Genomic DNA, 24,370 nt, shown 5'->3' with positions numbered 1-24,370 from the left:
AGAGCAGTAACGCAGAGGCAGAGTAACAACAGAGCAGCTGAGGCAGTTGCTTAGGGACCCCAACACAAGGGAGGCCAACACACATAGCTACATTACCAGTGTGGGGGGCATATGTGGCATACTGTATGTAAACTGGGGATTCTGTGTGGGATAATGGAATCTTGGGGCACTACATTGTGTTTAACACATTTGTGGTACTGGGAGTATTTACACATAATAACATCGCCAGTATATCTTACTGACAATTTTATCAGTAGGGGCCCACAAATATTAATCTGGCCCTGCAATTACCAGCAATGCATCACTTCTGTGACTACGAGAACAGATAACCCCACATTTGGGCAGTAATATACACCACTCCTCAGGGGTGTATCTAGGGATCTGAGCGCCCCTGGCAAGGTAATGGACTGATGCCCCCCTCTCCCCATAATTTCAGGAAGTGCCCCCAGTAGTAGTCCCCTCTATGCAGTGCCCCCAGCAGTAGTCCCCTATATGCAGTGCCCCCAGTAGTAGTCCATCCGATACATTGCTCCCAGTAGTAGTCCCCCCTATACATTTCCCCCAATAGCAGCCATCCCCCCATAACGTACCCCCAGTAGCGGCCCCCCCAATACAATGCCCTCAGTAGCAGCCGCCACCCCCATAATATGCCCCCAGTAGAGGCCCCCTATACAGTGCCCCCAGTAGAGGCCCCCCTATACAGTACCCTCTAGTAGTCACACTCCTCCCCCTGTGCTGTGCCAGAAAAAAAAAACCACACACACCGAAAAAAAAAAAAATAGCAACTTACCTGATCCCCGCTCCTGCCGATGCCTGCCACTGTCCACTCCTCTGGGCCCGCTCTCGCTCTGCACTATGGGACGGGAAAGACATCATGACATCTCTCCCATTACCCGCTGCAGGGGGAGCCGGAAGGCGGAGCTCATGAGTGAGCTCCAGACGGCTCCCTCCATGGACGCAGCAGCCAATGAGAGCCTACCTGACTGTCATTGGCTGGCTACTATAACAAACACACCGCCGCCGCTGGCAGCTGTGTGTGTTTATTACTGTGTAGGGCAGACCGCTTTCACTGCGGTCTACCCTACACTTGTGGGGTCCGGGGGACTAGCAGGGCTAGTTCAAGCCCCTGGGGTAGTCCACCCATTGGCTGCTGGTGGCACTGCCGGATGGCGCCCCCCCTTTGGCCGGCACCCCTGGCGAGTGCCATCCTGGCTAATGGGTAGATACGCCCCTGACCCTAAGTTGCCAAGTGCTATTATATTCCCACTAATTATGTTTAGCACTCCTGCACTTCTCTTTCTCCGAGCATAGCTAATCCACTGATCTCCTGCTCATTGTATGAGATTGAAAAGCATTACAATTGCTTCTGTTTACATTATGATTATCCCATATTAGCTGAGACAGATTGCGTCTGACAGGTGGACTCCACTAAAGTATTATGTTATCGATGTAAATTCTCTTTATTTGTATTATTCACGTTTAGGAAGATTAGTCTCCAGACTTTTTGTTGTGTGATAATAACTGCACTTTATCATAGCTGCTCTTTACAATTTTTTTTACTAGCTTTATTAAAAATTTCAAAATCACAACTAATTGCTGCTTGGTTCATTTTAAGTTTTGCTCATTCTCCCTCACTCTCCAGTCCGCCTTCATTCTCCCCTTAACTTTTCCTCCTTAGGTGATACGGTGTGTTCTGGCCCTTACAGATTGTATTTACCAGCCTAGTTTGCATAAATTATAATTCAAAACATTTTTCTGCCGACCTCACACCCACTTAAACCAAGATACCTCCATTCCATAGTAACACTTTCCAACAAAAGTTCTGGTCATGGGACTGGAAAAGTACAATGGCAGTGCCCCTTGTGCCCCAGTAGTAAGCCCCTTATATAGTGCCCCCAGTAGTAGTCCCCCCATACAGTGCCCCCAATAGTGGTACCCTTTATGCAGTGCCCTTTAAACAGTGGCCCCAGTTGTAGTCCCCCCCCTATGCAGTACCCCCAGTATTGCCCTTTATATAGTGTCCCCAGTAGTGGTCCCCCCTCTTGTAGTGCCCCTAGTAGTAGTCCCCTCAGTGGAGGTTCCCCCCTATGCAGTGTCTCCAGTATTTCCCCCCCCTTGTAGTGCTCCCAGTAGTAGCCCCCCCCTTGTAGTGCCCCCAGTAGTAATCCCCCCTTGTAGTGCCCAGTAGTAGTCCCCCCTTGTAGTGCCCCCAGTAGTAATCCCCCCTTGTAGTGCTCCCAGTAGTAATCTCCCCTTGTAGTGCCCCCAGTAGTAGACCCCCTTGTATTGCCTCCAGTAGTAGCCCCCCCTTGTAGTGCCCCCAGTAGTAGCCTCCCTTTTAGTGCCCCCAGTAGTAGCCCCCCTTGTAATGCCCCAAGCAGCAGCCCCACATTGTAGTGCTCCCAGTAGCAGCCCCCCTTGTAGTGCCCCCAGTAGTAAATCCCCCCTTGTAGTGCCCTCCCCCGCAGTAGAGACGTAATAAAAATTAAAAAAAAAACACTTACCTGAAACTTCGCTCCTGCTCCTGGTTCCGCCACCGCTATCAGCTCCTACGTCAGTCCTCCAGGCCACTTTGCATTATGGGAGATACGTCATGACGTCTCTCCCATTACCCACTGCGGGAGCCGGAAGCTGCCCGGCTCCTGCAGTCTGTCTGACTCTGTCTGTCTGACTCTCATCAGCTGCTAAAGCAAACACACAGCTGCCGTCACCGTCGGCTGTGTGTTTGTGCTGACCGTTCGGTCAGTGATACACACGCGGTGCAGCTATGTCACAGAGACACAGTCTGCCTGCGTCCTGCATGGTACGCAGCTGAGGCGCCCAACACTATGTGGCGCCCTACGCAGCTGCGTACCATGCGTAATGGGAGAACCGGCCCTGTGTGTAATCCCAATTTTCATCAAATTGGGATGATTTTACTATGATACTCAGGGCCTGATTTTGAGTCGATATTCTAGTCCGATATTCACGCAAGTGGCCAATGTCCTTTTGTCTGTACATGCATCCAAGTAGCACGTGCATACAGAGTCACAGCACAGATTTGGACGCACAGTAGCAGAAATGTACGGAGCGTTCCTCGGTGGTAACTGGGAGGTAATGGGGGTGGCTAAAAAGGTGAGATGTAACTTCTTAAGTGGTATTGTAGTGTGTATGGACGTTGCGTCTCACATTTGGACGCACAGATCTGCGTCCGGGAAGAGCTTTGTAGCAGCTTTAGAATAAAATCGCAGACGTGGTTGTGGCAAAACACCCAGGAGCAGCCAACTTGGAATCACCAAAATCACTCGCCAAGCCCACTAATTATACCATGACTCAGCCTGTTAAATTAATACAATTTACATAATGAGACCCATGTAGATTTGGATTAAACACAGCTAGAAGGGGTAAATTTGCACATTGGTGAAACCATGTTGTGCTGCAGGGGAGGCAAAGTCAAAATACTTCAAAGGCCGAGGCACTTCCAATGAAATGTTCCCCTACCAACTGTACACTATACCCAAAATTCTCATTTAACTGGAATACAGATATCATATCTACAGGTGGTATTTTGGGCCTCATTCAGAGGCGGTCGGAGGATGCAAGCGGTCGCTCAGAATCTGGGCGGCCGCTTGCATCCTAACCGCCTGCCTCTGTTGCGGTCGTTAGGCTGTGGGTTAACACCCACAGTTCTAACGACCGCTCCGGTGATGGTCGCGATGGTCAGAGACCATCGCGACCATCGGGGCTTACGACGAGCCGGAAGCTCTCCACTGACATCACTAGTGATGTCAGTGGGACCTCCCCCAAACGGTAGGCGTTCCCATAGGAACGCCTCCGTTTGGACTGCCACCACCCCGGCCCGTCTTCCAAACGAGGCGAGCTGTCAATCAACATCGACAGCTCGCCCCCTTTGGATCGAGACCCGCTACGACCGGCGCTGTCGGTCATAGCGGGTCTCACGCATGCGCACGACGGCGCCGGCGTGCGCATGCTCTGTGGGGTGCCATCGACCCGGTCCGAGCGCATCGGCGCTAACGACCGGGTCTGAATGACCCCCTTAGTCCCAACAAAGCTTCAAAAAAATGTACCCCTTTTGTTGTAGAAATTGTAACAGTATTGCTTCTACCATTATCCTCTTTTGAAACTGGAGACCTAATTGATGGGCTCCTGAATAATGACTAAAAGTAGCAGCCCCTGCGGTATACAATCGGGACACCGGCTGCCTTAATACCAGCAGCCGGCTTCCCGACTGTCATATTCCGGCGAGGGTGAAATTTCCCCCACACCGGGAGACAGACGCCCGGCATCCCTTCGATCGGGATGCGAGCGGACAGCTGCGGGGGGGAGGGTTAGGTTTAGGGCATTAGGGGGGGGACTTATGGTTAGGCACCCCCCTCGGGAGGGTTAGGGTTAGGCTAGGGGGAGGGAGGGTTAGGCACCCCCGGGGGGGGACTTAGGGTTAGGCGGCGGGGAAGGGGGGGGTTAGGGTTAGGCACTTAGAGGGGGGATTAGGGTTAGGCACTTGGGGGGGAGATTAGGGTTAGGCACCCCTAAGGAGGGTTAGGGGGTTAGGCTAGGTTAGTATATACTTACCTTAGGACGATCGGGATTTCCAGCGCTGTCGGGCTTCCGCTGCCGGGCTCTGCTCACCTGTCGGTCGGCGGTATTTCATACCGATTCTGCTCCTGCAGCTCTGGCTAATGGTAGAATGTTTTCCCATAGGTGCACCTTTAAAAGTCCACTAAACGGTAATATTGTAATTTACAGATATGAACCATGGAGGAAAAATATTTTGTTCAGTATTACCCGAACATTCTGTTGCAGCTCTGTTAATAAGTATGGTATTACCCCAATATACAGCTGAACTGAAGCCCCTCCTACTTACACCCTATGGTAAGCAGTGGCGGGCTGGGCCGGGGGGCAGGGTGCCATGTGCCCCCCCGGGCCACAGCGTCATGCGGGCCGCGGGCAGTCTGTGTCACTGTGACACAGACTGCACCGCGTGTGTAGCTGTTCGGTCAGCGCTACACAAGTGACAAACACACAGCCGCTGGCACTGGCAGCTGTGTGTTTGTTTTGATCAGCAGCCAATTAGAGTCTGTCAGACTCTCATTAGCCGCTGCTGCGCCCACTGCAGGAGCCGCTCCATTTTCCGGCTCCCGCAGTGGGCAATGGGAGAGGCGAGATGATGTCATGATGTCTCTCCCATAATGCAGAGCGGCCCGGCCCGGGAAGGACAGACGGAGGAGCAGACGGCGGGATCGGGGATTGAGGTAAGTGTTTTTTTTTATTTTTTTATTACGTGTGTCTACTGGGGGGGTGGGCTGGCACTACAAGGGGGAGACCACTACTGGGGGCACTGCAAGGGGGGGACTACTACTACTGGGGGCACTACAAGGGGGAACCACTACTGGAGGCACTGCAAGGGGGGGGACTACTACTACTACTGGAGGCACTGCAAGGGGGGACTACTACTACTACTGGAGGCACTGCAAGGGGGGGGACTACTACTACTGGGTGCAATACAAGGGGGGGACTACTAATACTTGGGACACTACAAGGGGGGGATTACAACTACTGGGGGCACTACAAGGGGTGAACCACTACTGGGGGCACTACAAGAGGGAGGGATTACTACTGGGGGCGCTACAAAAGGGAGACCACTACTGGGGGCACTACAAGGGGAGGGGACAACTAATAGGGGCTAGGGGCACTGCATAGAGGGGAGGGGACTACTACTGGGGGCACTGCATCTAAGGACCACTGCTGGGGGCTCTATAAAAAGGGCAATACTGGGGGTACTGCATAGGGGGGAGACTACAACTGGGGCCACTATTTAAGAGGCACTGCATGGGGGGTGGACTGCTACTGGGGGCACTATATAAGGGGCACTGCATAGGGGGTACCACTACTGGGGGCACTAGATAAGGGGCTTACTACTGGGGGCATAAGGGGCACTGCACAGGGGGGATCACTACTGGGGGCACTGTTTAAGGGGCACTGCATAGGGGGATCACTACTGGAGGCCTGCATAAGGGGGTCCTCTCGGGCACAGGGGGGCACTGCATATGGGCACCACGACGGGGCTGCCCCTAATCTTTATTTTTACTTTACATTAATCCCATATGGACCCGCCTCCTCCCTGGAACACTTGAGGGGGGGGTCGCCGTAGCACGCACGTTCTTCGGGCACCCTGGCTACACGCTACTCTTCTGCCAGGGCCGCCTGCATGCATTTGCCCCCCAGGCTAAAAGTTGCCAGCCAGCCCCTGATGGTAAGGGTATGAGAGAGAGCATCCGAAGACAAATCTCCACCCCTCCAATGGGCTCTGCAGCTTTTAATCTGTTGTGGGAATACAGTAAGTGTAAATGGTGAAGTCTGGCATACGTGACAAGGCTAGGGAGAGCTGAGTGGGTTGACTACGCGTCAAGGGAAAAGTGTGGTGTATGTACAACTCGGTGGTCAAGACCTCCTTCATCTTTCCCAATCAGGCTGCAGGAGACACTCCTGGACAATTGCATTACATCATACAGTTTGGTTAAAGATTACCGTACATCCTCTTTAAATGTTGCATAAGAAATGTTTGCTCTTTCTTCACTAACTAAAACTTGGACCTTATTTTTCCATGATAATATTTGGCTCCCCAAGCAGGATTCACTGTGTTCTGCTGCGTCAATAATGTTTTCTAAAATGGACCTTCTTCCGCCAACTCTGTAGGATCACTCCTTCTTCTTGTTGCACAGTAGATACATTCCTCTATTACTTCTAAACATTTCTGGTGTTATATACAGCATTGCTAACACTGTGTAACAGGAATAAGTATGCAGATCGGGATGCGGTCTCAAAATGCCAACGGCCGGGAAGCCGTCTGATTAAATCCCGGCGTCTAAATCCTGATGCGGGACTGACGTCCGTCTACATCCTGACGCCGGAATCTACACAGATGGCTTCCCTAACGAAGGTAAGCTGGGTACTGTTAGCGCTTAGAGGTGGGGGGGGCAGTTAGGCTTAGGCACCCCCGGGGGGACTCAGGGTTTGACATCACCCCAGGAGGGTTTGGGTGTGGGGAGGCACCAGTGGGGGGAGGATATGGTTAGGCATCACCCTTGGGAGGGTTAGGTTTAGGGTGCGGAGAGGCTGTATACAATCGGGAAACCGGCTGCCTTAATACCGACAGCCGGCTTCCCGACTGTCATATCCCGGCGAGGGTGAAATGCCGGGCGTCTATATCTAAACGCCTGACATTTTCCCAACGCTGGGAGACGGCGCCCGGCATCCTGATCAAAGGGATGCCCGGCGCCGCGAGCCGCGGAGGGGGAGGGTTAGGTTTAGGGCACCGGGGGGGACTTAGGGTTAGGCACCCCCCCGGGAGGGTTAGGCTAGGGGGATGGAGGGTTAGGGTTAGGCACCCCCGGGGGGGACTTAAGGTTAGGCCCTCCCACCCGGTTTAGGCAGCGGGGAAGGGGGGGGTTAGGGTTAGGCACTTAGAGGAGGGATTAGGGTTAGGCACTTGGGGGGGAGGTTAGGGTTAGGCATCCCTAAGGAGGGTTAGGAGGGTTAGGTTAGTTTATACTTACCTTAGTGACGATCGGGATTTCCAGTGCTGTCGGGCTTCCGCTGCCGGGAACTCTGCTTTTGTCGGCCATGCGCTGCCGGGAATCGAACCGGCGGGATTTCATACCGATTCCGGGGAGGGGGGTTTAGGTTTAGGCACCTCCGGAGGGAGGTTAGGGTTAGGCACCACTAAGGGGGGGGAAAGGGGAGGGTTAGGGTACTTACCAGTCCCAGTCGGGATCTTCAGCATTTGGGCTTGCGAAAGCGGAATTTAGTCAGACGGCTTCCTTGCCGTCGGCATTTCATACCCAACCCCTACAGATCACCCAGCAAATGAAAAGTAAATGGCAAGTTTTCTGCAGCTCGAACAGGCAGCACTCTTAGGGAACATTCCAAAATTCATAAATGTTTTCATCCTTAGGTTCTACCCAGCTAAACTAATTACAAATCCAATGCTGACCAGAATACGTCTTCTAATAAAGATATGAATTCCAAGGTTCAGTTTCCTCTTATAAAACACATATTGATGCGCAGAACAGGTCTTGTTAAAGGAAAGGAATTCACTTTGTTAATACTTTATGAAAAAGCCCCACCATCCATTCATAACAACCAGCAAACTGCATTCAGAAAACTATACAAAATGGATAACTATTTCCAGCTGTTAGTGTTAAATTAGAATTGTCTCAAAATGCTAATAGAAAAAATATAATTCTATTTTTATTTTTTTTTTGGTATCTGTCATATAACCTTTTAAACACTGTTTCATATGGATACATTTCTTCACTCCAGTTTGTAAGGTCTTTAATGTCTCAGCCCTGAAATGTCATTACTAACAACAATGTGTATTTAGTGTGTATATTCTGTACCGAAGGCAGGAGCAATAATTCACTTGGAAAGTGACTGGATTTTTTTTTTATATATAGAGCATATGAGGTTATGCTTTAGGATTAAAGAGCAACCAATCGCAATAGCTTCTAGAAGGCTAGTGTGAACAAACGAATGACTACTGAGATCATATTGGTTGATATAACTTACAACAATGAGGACTGCTTGCAGACATCTATTAAATAAGGCCATTTCCTCCTATGTGCTCTCATTTATCCTCACAGGGCCTGATTCACAGTTGTACTGTATGCAATGTGAATAAAAAATAATAAATAACTAAGTTCACTAGTGATTATTATCCACACTACCTAAGAAAGTATAAAATTAGTGTAAGACTATATAGTAGTATAAATTAATTACCTAGGGAAATTAAGCAGCATAAGCATTATCCTAAGTGGCATACATTATAGAGTAACAGTCTGTTTAAGAATAATAATAATAATATAGTGATACATCATGCCTAATACTTATTAGATTATATAAAACTCTACCACCTATTGAATAGGGGGGCCTAGTAAGAAGAGAATAGGTCATATGATAGTATATACCAGAAATGACCTTTCAGATCGTAGTTTTTATAAGATTACTATATCATAGACAAACACTATAATTTACTTTGCTGGATCTGCCCAATCTCGTCTGATCTTGGAAGCGATACAGCAATAGGCCTGGCCAGAACTTGGATGGGAGACCACCTAGGAATACCAGGTGCCGTAGGTCAGTCTACACTGGAGGAGAATTGGGACAGCACAAGGGATGATAACTAATGGATTGTATACACTTAAATACCATTACTTTATGGAATGGAGACAATAGGATACCCATACCATGTGTGTTGTGTGTAATGCAGAATTGTTGTAATATTTTCGCCGTCTAGCTCGGTAATATATTTAAATCCGAGTATCAACATAGTAGTAAGACTACAATGTTTTAAACATGGTCAATGCTAAATTTCACTTAATTATGCATAAAAGTACCTCATAATTTTATATGAATACAATAAAAGTTACATTTTAAACTCATTTTCTATATGAAATTTTGTCCAAAGTGTGCCCCAGCTAAGAGCCTTTCTTTTTTCTGTGTGTCGTTGTATATTATCTTATAGGCTTTGGGAGCACCACCAACACTATAAATTCTGATATTTTGAGAAATGTATAATGGTTGGTCTATTTGCACTAGTTATTAATATATCATTTTTCACATTCTGGCTCTGTGCGGAATCTTCTCTCCTTCTTGTTCGAAAGTGATATGTATGTGCACTGCACCTACAGGAGAGAGGAGGGCCGGGAACTGGGCTGGTAAGTATGGTATGGTGGGGTGGTAAGTATAATGGGTTGGGAGGAGACGTGTGGGACAGGAGTGGCCGGGAAGAGAGGAAGCGGGACAGAGCTTCTGAGGGGCCGGGCGGCTGAAATGACTCGGCAGATGACAGGTCCATTTATTTACAAGTTTCAAAAAAATGAGCATCCTCCTACTAATAATGGCTCTGTCTACTATAGGACGCAGAGTCTAAGCTGGTAAAATTATTCAGCAGAGCCCGCTGTGAAGCTGGATGGACTTGGCTGCTATAGTGACCAGGTTGTATTTTATATAGTTAGTTAGTCACAAGGGGTAACATAACAATGCAAGATGATAACAGCCATTTTTCAAACACAGCCTGTAAAATTACAGAAGCTGATTGGTTGGTACTTTATCTCTCTCCAAGCTTTGATAAATCTCCCTCAAAGTGCGGTACCCAACAGTTGTGAGGTATCACTTAACCTTTGTCCCAGTGCAGCTGCTGCTATTGCAGGTACGATGGCCACCGCGCCTGTTGGATACTGCGCACCCCAGGGACAAGTGCATAGAGGGGCACATGTGCAGTGTACAGGCAGGAAAAAGGAAGAGAGGAGGAATGATCATGGAATAGTGAGCCAACAGCGGGTGACATGACATAGAAGCTTCTGGAAGCAGCAGCACATGGCTCAGGTGTGACAGTTTTGGTCAGTTACACGGAGTCTGAGGTAACCAACATGAGAGACAGACCTGGAGTGACAAAGAAGTAAAAGCCAGAGAGACAGAGCATTAGGTAAGACAGGAAGGATAGAGTGCCCCTCCATACAGAACCAAAGAAGTCAGAAAGATAAGCCTAAAAACAAATCCAGAGAGTCAAGCTTCAGTTAACAGAGTCTGGGACTTATAGTGCCACAGTCAGTTACAGTATCACAGTGTATTATGTACCTACCTTCCTGGATTGCCATGATCCAAAACAAATGACGTTTTAGTTAGGTTAAATGGACCTTTATTTATTCCAGAATCATACTGAACAGCGGTACTATAGATAGGACTGTAGGATTTTTTTTTTTTACTTAGTAGACTGTGGGGTCTATGTACTAAGCAGTGTTAGGAGACAGAGTGAAAAGTGATAAGGTGCCAGCCAATCAGCTCCCAACTGCCATCTCACAGGCTGTGTTTGAAAAATGACAGTTGGGAGCTGACTGGCTGGCACCTTATCACAGACTTATCACTTTTCACTCTGTCTCTTATCACTGCTTAGTACATAGACACCTGTAAGATTTTGCAGATATAGATTTGTAGAGTAATTGTGAGATCTAGTTATTGTTGTATTTAGTGTAAAGTGTTATTTATATAATTGTAATATTACGTTACTGAATGGAGGTTTGCTGTTTTAGATAGATTGTGCTGGAACAAACTACCCATTGTTTGCTGCATTATAATTTGAATCCCGATAAACCATTTTCAGTACCACTTTAAGTAAGTGACCCATTCTAACGTACCTCTGGGTATAAAAATACTTGTCTACATTTTATCTGACATTGTCTGTGTATGGTTGGAGAACCCTTGCCTCTCTGCCAGGATGTGGACTGAACCTAGAGTTGCCACTGAAGGAAGAAGTGAGTAGATGGCTTAACTCTAGAGCTAACTACAGCTTACACCCATACTGCACCATCTATTTTCTCACCTACTCAGTGTATCACACTAGCAAAACATTGTTTCATATTTCCAACCAAATGTAGTCACCCGCGCATGCAGGGGGGTTTCCGAGTACCTAGAAACCCCCCTGCCCGCCACTCCATCGCAGCCCAGCTTAACAATATATTTTTTTTGTGTAAAGACGTGAGCCGGCAATTGTCCCTGGCTGAGCTGCCTGTAGGGAGAGCTGAAGCGCTTGCGCACAGCTCCTCCCGGGCAGTTCCCATAGGGCACCGCGCACCAGCATTGTGGGAGGCTGAGACATCGGATCCTGCTGCGTGACAGTGACTGACGCTCTCTCCCAGAGCCTCAGCACAGGTGGGTGTAATGTTTTACATGTGGGGGGAGCCGGTGGTGGTGGTGGGGGGAGGGTGATCTTTGTCAGTGTTCCAGTCTGTGTGTGTATAGGCTTTGTCAGTGTGTGTGTGTGTGTGTGAGTAGGCTTTGTCAGTGTGTGTGTCAGTCTCTCTGTGTGTGTATAGGTTTTGTCAGTGTGTGAGTGTGTATAGGCTTTGTCAATTCAATTTAAGGCAAAATCATTAGTCATTTCTGCAGATCACTGTTGCTTGTTTCTTTGTAGTGTGTATGTATTGTATAGGCTTTGTCAGTGTGTGTGTGTATATAGGCTTTGTCAGTGCAGTGTCTGTCTGTCAGTGTGTGTGTGTGTGTATAGGTTTTGTCAGTGTGTGTGTTTATGCTTTTGTCAGTGAAGTGTCTATCAGTGTGTGTGTATGTCAGTCTGTGTGTGTGTGTGTGTGTGTAGGCTTTGTCAGTGTGTGTGTGTATAGGCTTTGTCAGTGCAGTGTCTGTCAGTGTGTGTGTATAGGCTTTGTCAGTGCAGTGTCTGTCAGTGTGTGTGTATAAGCTTTGTCAGTGTGTGTGTGTATAGGCTTTGTCAGTGCAGTGTCTGTCAGTGTGTGTGTTTAGGCTTTGTCAGTGTACGTGTGTATATGCTTTGTTAGTGCAGTGTGTGTGTTAGTGTGTCTGTCAGTGCAGTCTGTGTCAGTGTGTGCGTCTGTGTGCGTGTATATGTCACTGTGTATGTTTGCGGTGCCGCCTTTTTATTTCTTCAAGGAGCTGAAAAGCTCCATATAAATAAAGGGCCTGATTGAGAGCCAGACGCTCTGACAAGAGTGCTCGCTCTGAATCAGGGCCCTCCTACCTAATATTGGAGCGGCCTCCTGGCCGCTCGCATAGCTATGGGTGACCACCCACAGCTTATTCGAGCGGCCAAAAAGATGGTCGCGATGGTCAAGACCATCGCGACCATCGGGCTTGCGACAAGACACTGTGGTAGGGTCTCGCTGCTGCAAGCCCAGGAGTGCTTTTGGCTCTATCAGAGCCAAAAGCACTCCCACTGACATCACTAGTGATGTCAGTGGGGCCGGCCCCAGACGGTAGGTGTTCCCATGGGAACGCCTCTGTCTGGGCAGCAACGCCCCGGCACGCCCACCAAAGGGGGCGTGCTGTCACTCACCATCGACAGCACGCCCCCTTTGGTGCGAGACCCATAGCGACGGCCTGGCCGTCGCTATTCGGGTCTCGCGCATGCGCACGATGGAGCTCCCTCCGTCGTGCGCTTGCACACTAGGGCACCATCGACCCGCTTGTGAACGCTCAGCGCTCGCGAGCGGGTCTGAATCAGGCCCATAGTCAAGTAGACTCCAAATAAAAAAGTTCAACACCCGGGGTGCAGATCCTAAGAACTAAGCAGACCGCTCAGTCTTGAACATACAATTACATACAGGCAGCGCTCCTCAGGTACTCAATAATCCAAGCTTGTTAATCCATTACTGTGCAATGTTTCAGATGCAATTATTACATATTTCTTCAAGGCATTGACGAAATATGTAATAAATTCGTGTGTGAGCATTCTTTGAGCAGCGGCATAATACATTTATCCTCTGGGATAAAGCTGTGAGGTATAGTATATGTATATATATTATGGTATTTTATGGTCCCTTTTATGGTGTATTTATGGTGGTGGCGGTTCAGTAGGCTTTGGGACAGGACACTCAGGTTTTTCACAGCAGACACTTTCTGAACTTTTTCTTGCAAAGCAGGTAAACTGTGTTTGCCATTCACTTCTGTTTGACAATTGTAATTAGATTCAAATAGTTGGCTAATAATAATTACCGGGGCAGCGAGAGATTTGGCGGGTTCATGGCCCAAGCAGTCACCCACCCTTCGCTACATCTCTTTACACCTAAAAATCACAATTGAGCATAGCAGTGCCTCCCTAAGATTTGTCATAGCCTGACACTGCTAATCAAACGTTTTTCATTCTCTGTACAGGAGACTCTATTTATTACATATACTTTATCACTGGTAGGGTTAATGCAGGGCGTAACTAGGTTTGTAAGGGCCCCTACCGATGTGTCCACATACATTTTACCTCCGTCCGTTGCAAGTCGTGTTAAACATAACGCGCGAGTGCCGTGTCAAGGTGCGAGAATCTTTTCGTGCTACTTTTTACTTTCAAATGCATCTTATTCGCAAAGCAATGCAAATAGGAAGCATAATGGTATGCGGCATGCCTATATTCTATGTGCGACTGCGGGTGTATCTGCATGCGAAACACTACATTACAGTGTCAGCGGCTGTGACACTGTAAAGTAGCATTTCGCATGCAGATACACCCGCAGTTGCACACAGAATGCAGGCATGCCACATATCATTTTAATCAGCAGAAGCTGCTTTTGCGTCCTATTTGCAAAGCACATTTGATGGTAAAAAGTAGCACGAAAAGATGTTGACACTACCGAGTCATGGCATGGCGGGACTAGAAGGGCTGTTTAACGCGCAAGGAAGTAAGATGTATGTGGACACATCTATATGTACAGTAAAACCCAATGGTGCAAAATTTATATAACACATGTAACTTTGACAAAGAAGATGGGGCCCCTCTCAGCTCTGGGCCCCAGAGCTGTAACTATCCTGGCACCTATGGTAGTTACGGCCATGGGTTAATTTGGTTATCAATTTGAAATGCGAGCGGACCAGCTAGGAGCAGTAGTTCTCCAGACAGCAAGTTAATACAAGGTATAAGGCACATTGGCCAAGGTACATGTGGTGTTAAATATGTAGCACAATTGTGGGTGCTGGTGGCGGTTAGTCCATACGTGGTGCAGCTTAACCAGTTCTTAGATTTATTGGATCAGGCAGAACACCAAGTAGCATATGCAGGCCCGGCGACAGGGGGGTACAAAGTGCACCCCCATCCATCGAGGTTCAGAGGGGCCGCGACTGCTAAATTTAATTACATGTGCAAACAGACTCCGCCAGCCGTCTGGGCCAGCACAGTGCGGTACAACTGGACACATAAACAAAAAAAGCCGCCCAGGTAATCTCCCTGGTGGTGATGGCTTGGCAGCATCCTTCACCGGCAGATGGAGCGTGGCCAGGTGTGCAGTGCACATATGCTAAGGTAATGGACGCCGCCTCATCATAACGTATGACGTTGCGCCCGCACTGGTACTTCTGTACCTGCCTGCCTCCCTCCTTACCCTGACCGCAGCAGCCAACGAACTGGAGGAGGCAGTCCCAAGCGGACATCATGGCCCAGATGACATTGACTGCAGACACCATCCCCAGCCCAGGGGCAGCCGCAGCCCTGTCAATATAGTTTTGTGGTAAGTGACTTTTTACTTTATTTTCATATAAATCAGTTAATATATATATATATATATATATAGAGCGAGATAGAGATATATATATATATATATATATATATATATATATATGTGGTATGTATATATATATATATATATATATATGTGTGTATGTATATATATAGTAACTGCCCCGGGAGTTTTAAGGCTAGGCATCACCAAGGGAGGGTAGGGTTAGGGGAGGAGAAGGGTAGGGTTAGCCTACTTACCTGCCCCATTGGGCTTCTGCGGCTTCGGGATTCCAGTGTCTACATTTCATATATACAGCCGCCAGGATTTCATACCCAACCCATATATATATATATATATATATATATATATATATATATGTGTAGGGGGGTTTCATGGGCGCATCAGTGTACCGGGCCCCAAGGTTTCTGTTGCCGGCCCTGAGCATATGACACAGGGTTATCACAGGTGTAACAGCGGTATGCAGAATATGTAAGAAACAGCAGCCTGGAGTTTAGGGCGTTGCTGAGCATTGTAGCGTGCCAGGATTGCGGTAAATACATCGTAGGATGGCAGCAGTGGTGTCCTACACACTAGCAGTGGTGATACAGTGCATTTGCTGTTTGATATTGTGGCTTTGTATGCTGCGAGTATCCTGGGTCTAATCATGGAACACCAGGGAGTAAAAATGTGCAGAGACGCCGCCATGCGCATTAGAACACCTCAGACATTGGACCTGTCTGACTCTGGGAGGTCCTAGTGACCGCCAAGTCAACCTATCTTGTCAGGGTACTGGGAGGAGACCGCGCAGGAGCGCACTACTTCCAGCAATGTAGCCATGATTGTATTGTTATTTGTCACTGCCCATTTGTCACATTGTACTGTTGTTTTTTCTGTTGATCCATGTTGTCCATATCCGGGGAACTAGTAACAGGACAGGAAAGTACAGGAACAGTGTTCTCTACTGCATAAGTTAGTCTATATGGATTTTACAACACTGAACATACTTGAAATTCCAGTCTTATTTATCGTTGAAGTTGTGAGCATAGAACAGGAAATTCCTTTCACAGACTTTGTCAGGATGATTAATTTATCTCTGCAAATGATAGCTCTACAGACCCATAACAGTGCATGCTACTGGATACAGCACTTTACACACTGACATCTAAGTTACTTGCCTACTGATTCATGTAATCCTGCTGCCATTTACTACTGAAAGAACGTTATTGTCTCTGAGTACTACAAAGATGCTGAGATTCAATTCCAATAATATGAAACTCAAGTGTCAATATTCTACAGAAAACAATGACAGTATACTGCAGAAAATAGCAGCCCTGGGAATGGTATAGTATTGTATTTGGGATAAAAGGAACTGCTCTCTGTGTTCTATGTACTGTATGTTGTTTATATTATGTCTGTCTGTCTGTCTATCTATGCGATTAACAGCCCCTTTTTTGCACAAGAATGCAGCTTCTCCCGTACTAAGTGCCAGGCGTGCTGCAGTATGGGGCGCCCAGCACATGTGACCAGCCCCGAGGCCCTACTTTGAGCGGATTTCTGTTCCCACCTCAGGAAGGTGTGAACAGAAATCCACGATAAGTGCAGCTTAAACTGAATAACTCCGCGGGACATTAAATGGGAGATAAATTCCCACAAACAATTTAATCACCCCCTATCTATCCATCTATTTATTGCAAAAACATTGAACCTCACTCTTTTTTTGTGAAATAAAAATATAGAATTGTAATTAATATTATTAACTAATAATAATAAATGCCACGTGCCAAAAAGCTGCTCCTAATTTGTGCTTGTTGGAAAATCAGACGAGGAGGAGACTCATCTCCCACTCTCCTTTCAGCTTCATGGGATCCAGGATACTCCAGACTCTGAAGGTGAACATTAAAGCGGTGAGGCAAGAGGTCTAAAAGACATGTTTAGGAGGTTTTGTGCCATCTAAGTGACGTGTGTGGGGCTGAGGCTTGATTTATGATCAGCATTTTATTGGACATATGGAATCTGAGGACATGTAGTGGAATTTGATGGACATATAACAGACATGTGGAGAGACCTGATGGGCATAGAAAATACATGTAGGGATGTCTGAGGGCAAGTTGGAGGATGTGATTGGCATATTAAACATGGGAAGGTCTGAGAGTATGTGAGGGGATCTGATGGCCCTTGAAATGGCAATTGTGTTGTTCAGGTGACATATATGAAGGTCTAAGGGGCATGTGGGATGGTCTGATGGCATATTGGGAGAATGGAAAAACATTTAAGTTGTATGTACTTCCCCTCCTCTAGACTACCTGCCTTCCAGTTCAGTGACTCAGAATTAGGGATGTGCAGGCTCGGATAGGTTCGAGTTTGCACGTGGAGTTCGGATTTTTCCCTCCAAAAAAAAGGAACTCAGAAAGAGGCAAAACGTCATCTTGCACAGACGAACATCATCATTCCTGGACTTTTGTCCAGGAATGATGATGTTCGTCCATGCAAGATGACGTTTTGCCTCTTTCTGAGTTCCGTTTTTTTGGAGGGAAAAATCCGAACTCCACATGCAAACTCGAACCTATCCGAGCCTGCACATCCCTACTCAGAATAAGCTTACATCCGACTGAGTTTCAATCAAGTTTGACTCTGTAGACTTCTTTTATTTATAGAGAGAAGAGTAACATTCTCCTACTCACAGGACAGCAGTATTCATGTAGAGGTTTTTATAAATCGCATTTGAGTGCATTGCTGCTCGGGGTTCTACAGAATTAGGATTCAGATTACTTCTCATTTACCACTCCCCCCTTGAGATGGAAAGATATTTCTACAAGAATTTGCAGTTAATGTTGCTGGACAAGTTCTGGAGCATCAAAAACAGCTGATCCTTGGGGATTTCAATGCATGGGTTAAAGATTAGCTCTCATACCTTGGCCAAGACCTCCTGTGCACAATGAATGCTCTAGGCCTCACACAAGTCATTCCTTCTGCCACACATAAAAGTGGTCACACTCTTGAACTTGTATTCCAGATTGCATTAGAAGTATCTGAACTAAAAATAAATCCAGTCACATGTTCAGACCACCACTCAATTCGGTTCTCAGTCATAACCCCTTGAAATAGAACTTTATCCATGGTGTTGACCAGGTATCGTCCAAGGAGGGGTATGACTCCCCAAACCTGGATCTCTCTGCGGTAATGGGGGCTTGTGAACATCCTTGTTCCCTAGTCCATTACTATAACAGGGATGTGACAGCTGCAATGGATATTATCGCCCCTGTGCATATACGACCCCGCATACCACACCGTCAAGCCCCTTGGTTTGACAACAGTGTTGGTGAACTGAAGAAAAGGGGACGTAGACTTGAAAGGCAATGGGGGAATACGAACCTGGTAGAGGATAAGTTAAAACTAATCAAACATATTGGAGAATATCATTCAACAATCACCCGTAAGAAAACAGAGTTCCTTTCAAATGAGATCATGACAGCAAACAATAGGCCAGCTGAGCTTTTCAAACTAGCATATCTGCAGCCTGATGAATCCCACTCCCAGTCAAGATGCAATGAGTTTTGCAAAATTCTCTGCAGATAAAGTATCTTCCATCTGGGCTGGAATCCCTACAGTGTCATCAGTGGAGTGCCAAACTACCAAGGCCTGCCAAGGCAAGCCATCTTTCTCCGTGGAACAGCTTTGACATAATGGATGTAAAAAGACATCGCTAAAATTACCTGAATGTTGCGTCCCACCACCTGTGATCTGGACCCTGCCTCAACAAAGCTTGTAATAAGGTGTATGGACATGATTGGCCCTGTATTTGCAAAAATAGTTCAATGCACTTTGCAGACAGGCATTTTTCCTGAACCGGGCAATTGTTAGACTACTTCTTAAAAAAACATAATTTAGACCCTGACTGCATGACCAACTATAGACCAGTATCAAACCTTCCTTTTCTAGGAAAGGTTATTGAGAAAGTGGTGGCATCTCAACTAGAAACCCGCCTGTCAACCCATGATATTTATGATCCATTCCAGTCAGGATTCAGTAGAAGACATAGCACTGAAACAGCCCTGGTATGTGTGCTTAATGATATTATTATGGCAAAAGACAGAGGTGACTATTCAATCTTAATCCTTCTGGATCTCTCTGCAGCATTTGGTACCGTGGACCACAGGATTCTAATTGAGCGCCTGAAAATTTACTGTGGACTGAATGGCACAGTCCTTAGCTGGTTCAAATAATTTCTCACTGGCAGGTTGCAGAGATTTTCTTCTGGAGTATACTCAGCATCACCAGTGCCACTGCCCTGTGTTGTCCCACGGGGATCAATACTATCTCCAATGCTTTTTGCAGTATACATGCTACCACAGGGTGAAATAATCAGACATCTTGGCCTGGTCTACCACTGCTATGCAGATGATAATCAACTGTATTTGTCCTTTGCTCCAGGTACTGAGTACCCAATACCAACCCTAAATGGCTGTCTTGCCGAGCTCCAGGAGCGGATGAGTGCCAGTTGGCTGCGACCGAACCCTGATAAAACAGAGGTCCTTATGATAGGCCACAGGACAAGGCTGCAGCATAGCCAAACAACAGGACTTACTCTTGGGGATTCAGAACTAAAAGACACTGAACATGTGCAGAAACTTGGTGTTGTCCTGGATAGTGACTTGAAACTTAAACATCAGGTATCAGCCACAATCAAATCCTCATTCCTTTATGTGAGGAACATAGCCATAATCAAGCACTTAATTCCTCCAGAAGATCTGGATAAAGTCATACATACATTTATATCATCATGCATTGACTACTGCAACATTCTCTACCTGGGTCTCCCAGCAAAAGAATTGCACTGCTTGCAAATGGTACATATTGCAGCTGCCAGGCTGTTAACCAACCAGCCCTGTTCCATCCACATAACACCCATTCTCTACTCCCTTCACTAGTTGCCTGTAAGATGGCGAATTGTTTTCAAGATTGGCTTACTGACTTTCAAACCCTACATGACCAAGGCCCAAGGTACTTGAAACAGCTTTTGATCCCTTACTGTCCCACTCGAATACTGCGTTACGTTTATTAACAGTACCTAGAGTCTCTCGGAGTTCATTTGGTGGTCGAGCTTTCAGCTATGTGGCTCCAACTACTTCCCCGCACAGTTCGAGAAGCCTCCAGTCTAGAATCCTTCAAAAATAAACTCAATACTTTCCTGTTCATCCAGCATTTCACTAATGTCTCTTGTTAAGCTTGTTTTGTATTTTGTGCTGTAAAAGCAAATGTAAAGCACTTTGAGTCCTCTTAGGTGAGAAGTGCTATATAAATAACATTATTATTATTATTATTAATAATAATAATAATAAGTATTACATTTGTATTTGATTTTCCTCACAAAATGATGCAAGTTTTCTGCATTTAAGTATTTTGGCAGAAATTGGGGTTTAGAGTTTAAGTGTACAAGTATTTTCCTAAATTTCTTTTGTTTCCATCTAAAACAAGCAGAATGAAAATTTGTGGACAGACAAGTAAACTAGGGAAGCTGGCAAATAATAGAGAACTGGCACCACAGACTGCCTTTATTTGAAGAGAGAAGATAGTGAGGACAGCATTATTCACATCCAGAAATCCTTAAATCGTGTTTCTAATTCTATTTCTCTCACAAATTATGAAATTCTTCTTCTATTATGTATTTAGGGATACATTGGGGATGATAGGTTATGGGGTGTACAGTGCACACCGACATAGTATTGGGCACAACTCCTTTGCTTTTCACAAAATGCCTTCATCGTTCTAGCTTAGGGATGGCTATCAACCAACAATGGTTAGCAACCATAAATAGTTTTCCACTGATAATCAATAGTTTTGCCATTGATGGTGGAGAGGTCCGATGGTCCTCTGACATCGATGGGTGAGAATGCGGTAACGTTTTTTTTTTACCAGGTACATAGTTCTGACCACTCAATGTGTCACATATGTCTGCATTCCCTGATTGGTCCAATATCTGCAGTGTGCCACCTCCCACTAAGTCAGAACCGCTGCCTGCTACCGTGTGTGTGTGTGAGAGAGTAGTGATGTCCGTTGATGGTGTAAACCATCAATGGTTTCCTATTGATGGTTACCTACCACCGATGTAAACCACCAGTGAACCATTTGATGACCAGCTCTAGGTGCAGGACCATGTGTACATAAATCTGACGATTGGTTAATTCATTAATGGTGTGTGCATACTTCTCTGCAACTTTTATGAAATACATTCGTTATCTAGATTCCATCTGTGCCTTTTGGCCACAAATCTATATAATTTGGCTTGTGAAATTCTGTTGCCCAAAGATATGATTCTAAAGCAGTTTTCTGAATTAAGCTGTATACAATACGGAGATCACAGCAGATGTATGTTGTCTCTCTGGGCAGAGGAAATAAATAACTTTGGCTGGTATATCACTGAGGGGTCTATTTACTAAGCTGTGTTAGGAGATAAAGTGAACAGTGATAAGGTACCAGCCAATCAGCTCCTAACTGCCATTTTTCAAACACAGCCTGTGACATTACAGTTAGGAGCTGATTGGCTGGTACCTTATCACAGTTCACTTTATCTCCTAACACAGCTTAGTAAATAGACCCCTGAATTTCTAAGGAGAAATGTAACAGAGCGCACAGCTGGTGAAGTTTCTCATAGCAACCAATCAGCTTCTGTCTGTCCTTTTATAGATGTACTTGATAAATGATAGCTAAAAGCTGGTCGGTTGCAATTTCTCCACCTGTCCTCTTTAGAAGGTTTGATACATTTCCTCCCCCCCAAAAAAATCACAGACGGAAGCCTGTAAGAAAGCCCTGGATTTGGTAAGGGTTCAAGGAGGGGGCATACTCGATAGCTATCTGAAGATGAAATGCCTTTAGTATCATTAGAGGACTTTGTTTACATCAAAGAAAAGATAATTGTGTGTGCTACCTAGCTCCTAGTTCTAGAGAAGTGTGAAGAGCTTACAATGAGGGTAAAGATTCGAGCTGAGATATATCAAGCCTTGGAGAGAAGTAAAGTGGATAGAGATAAAGGCCCTCATTCAGACCCGGACGCAAGTGCCCGTTTGTACGTTCGGCGTACGTAAAAAATATGTAAATTCAAGCACTCGCTCGTATTTTCGAACGCAGACAAACATCCTCCCCAAACTCTACCGACCCCTCCTCTAACTAACGAGCGTGCCAAATAGCGAGCGTACATCCCCGAAATGGCTTGAAGGGAACGCACGCACTAGTACTACCCGGAAGTGGGCCTGTCAGATTTCGATTAACTGCTCGTTTATTCTGCCTACTTCCCTCAATCGTATCATGCCAATCAATATATCAATTAGCTTAATTGTTTTTTTTTTTTTTTTAACACAATGCAATAAACTTTAAACTTGTCCGTGTTTGTGTTTACCCGCAGAATACGTACGGCTTAAACATTCGCTTTTATTTGTCAAAATACATGTTAGCCCCAATTAAACAATTGTTTTATTTGTTTTTATCCCCGCATATTTCCCGGGGTTCATGTCTTTATTTAAATTTGCTTACGCATGTCACTGCATCAAGCCTATCATAACTCTCAAGAGATTTCTGGCTCTGTCGAACACATGACTCATACACTAACCAATAGAATTGGTCCTGTTAATTACCCAAATACATTAGCCAATCAAAATAATTTTCGGGTCTTTATTAAAAATGATTTTTAACAAATACACCATTGCCATCATGAGAGCCTCGGCATTCACCAGGCGCGAGCTGCTGGTGCTAACGGAGGTGATGGATAGGCGGATCACCAGCCAGCCTCCACCCATCACCAATCGCGAGAAGCGTTCCGCATATGCGGAGGTACGTGGCCGCCTGCGCTCCTTCGGCTCACGCCGCCAGATCGGCCAGCTGGAGCGCAGGTGGTCGGACCTGCAACGGCGGACGCCCGTTGCTGGCATGCTTTCGCATGCAGATCGCTGAAAGTAAGTTTTAGGGACTGTGGTTTTCATGTTTATCTTTGTGGCCCTAACTGCGTGTGCATGTTTTCATGTATGTCCTATTTATTCATTGTACTCATCTCTGCATGGCCATGTTTTCATGTATGTCCTATTTATTCATTGTACTCATATCTGCATGGCCATGTTTTCATGTATGTCCTATTTATTCATTGTACTCATCTTTGCATGGCCATGTTTTCATGTATGTCCTATTTATTCATTGTACTCATATCTGCATGGCCATGTTTTCATGTATGTCCTATTTATTCATTGTATTCATAACTGCATGGCCATGTTTTCCGATTTGTGTTGTCATAACATAGTGTTTTTCTCGGATTTAGGTTGAAAATAACCACAATTTGTTTGACATATTTTAGGGGCACAGCGAAGACTACGGCGTCATCGTCATCCAAGACGGCTCTCTCAGCCACTCTCCCCAACCCCAAGCCAACCCTCCACAACCCCAAATTCTCATATTTCCCCCTCCTCCCCAGCCTGCCAAGACCCTGTGGCGGATATTTCGGGGCTCCTTCCCCTCCATCCCAATTCCCCCTCTCCTCCAACCACCCCTCTTCGAACTACCCCCTCCCCGGAATCAGAAATCACCCCGACAAGATCTTTGGGGAATGGAGGCACCTCCGAGGAGGACGAGGGAGTGCCTTCTGGAGCTGCCGTTTTTTCGAACGGTATGTTTTTTATTTTGTTTTTTTTGCGCCACAAACTGTATGTAATCATGTGTCGTTCCCTTTTTTAGTGTTTTTTGGTAGACTTTTTGGGAATTTTCGGGTTGTCTTTACCTGTTACTGCTGATTTCACCATACACATATCACACCTGTCGGAATCTATTTTTTGGACTTGTATTTTTGGGCTAGACCATTTTTGGGGGCTGGGTTTTATCGGTGTAATTATGCTTTGTGCCCCAATATTTTCATTTTTGGTTTGCTTGTTTTGGCTTGTTTTTTAATGTGGTTTCATTATTGATGTATTAATCCCCACACTTTTCTAACCCACAGAGGAACAGAGGCGTAGGGCTGAATTAGCCGGCTGTGAGGGCCGTATGCGGGAACACATCATCGGTCTGCTGGTGGTCCTTGACCATATGTCGGTCCTCCTTAGGAACTAGTTTTTTGTTTTATTTTTTCAAAATGTAAATAAATTAATATTTTCAACTTAACGTTCTGTCTCATTCCTTGTTTCAAAATCAGAGATTGTTTACACTGACATAAGTAGACTCTTCTAGCAAGGATTTGCAATTATTGTCACTAAGATTGTGTGTTGTATTTTTAAGGAAAACAGGCACAAGAAACACCTAACAGTAACAATCTCATTTCCCTTTTTTGGTGTTGTCAAAATTATATATTACTACATTTTACAGGTTCCTATTTGGGGGGCAAG

The sequence above is a fragment of the Taudactylus pleione genome, unplaced genomic scaffold (genome assembly GCF_031769625.1).
Source record: "Taudactylus pleione unplaced genomic scaffold, aTauple2 ptg000201l, whole genome shotgun sequence".
Taxonomy (NCBI): domain Eukaryota; kingdom Metazoa; phylum Chordata; class Amphibia; order Anura; family Myobatrachidae; genus Taudactylus; species Taudactylus pleione.
This window is presented reverse-complemented; position numbering follows the sequence as displayed.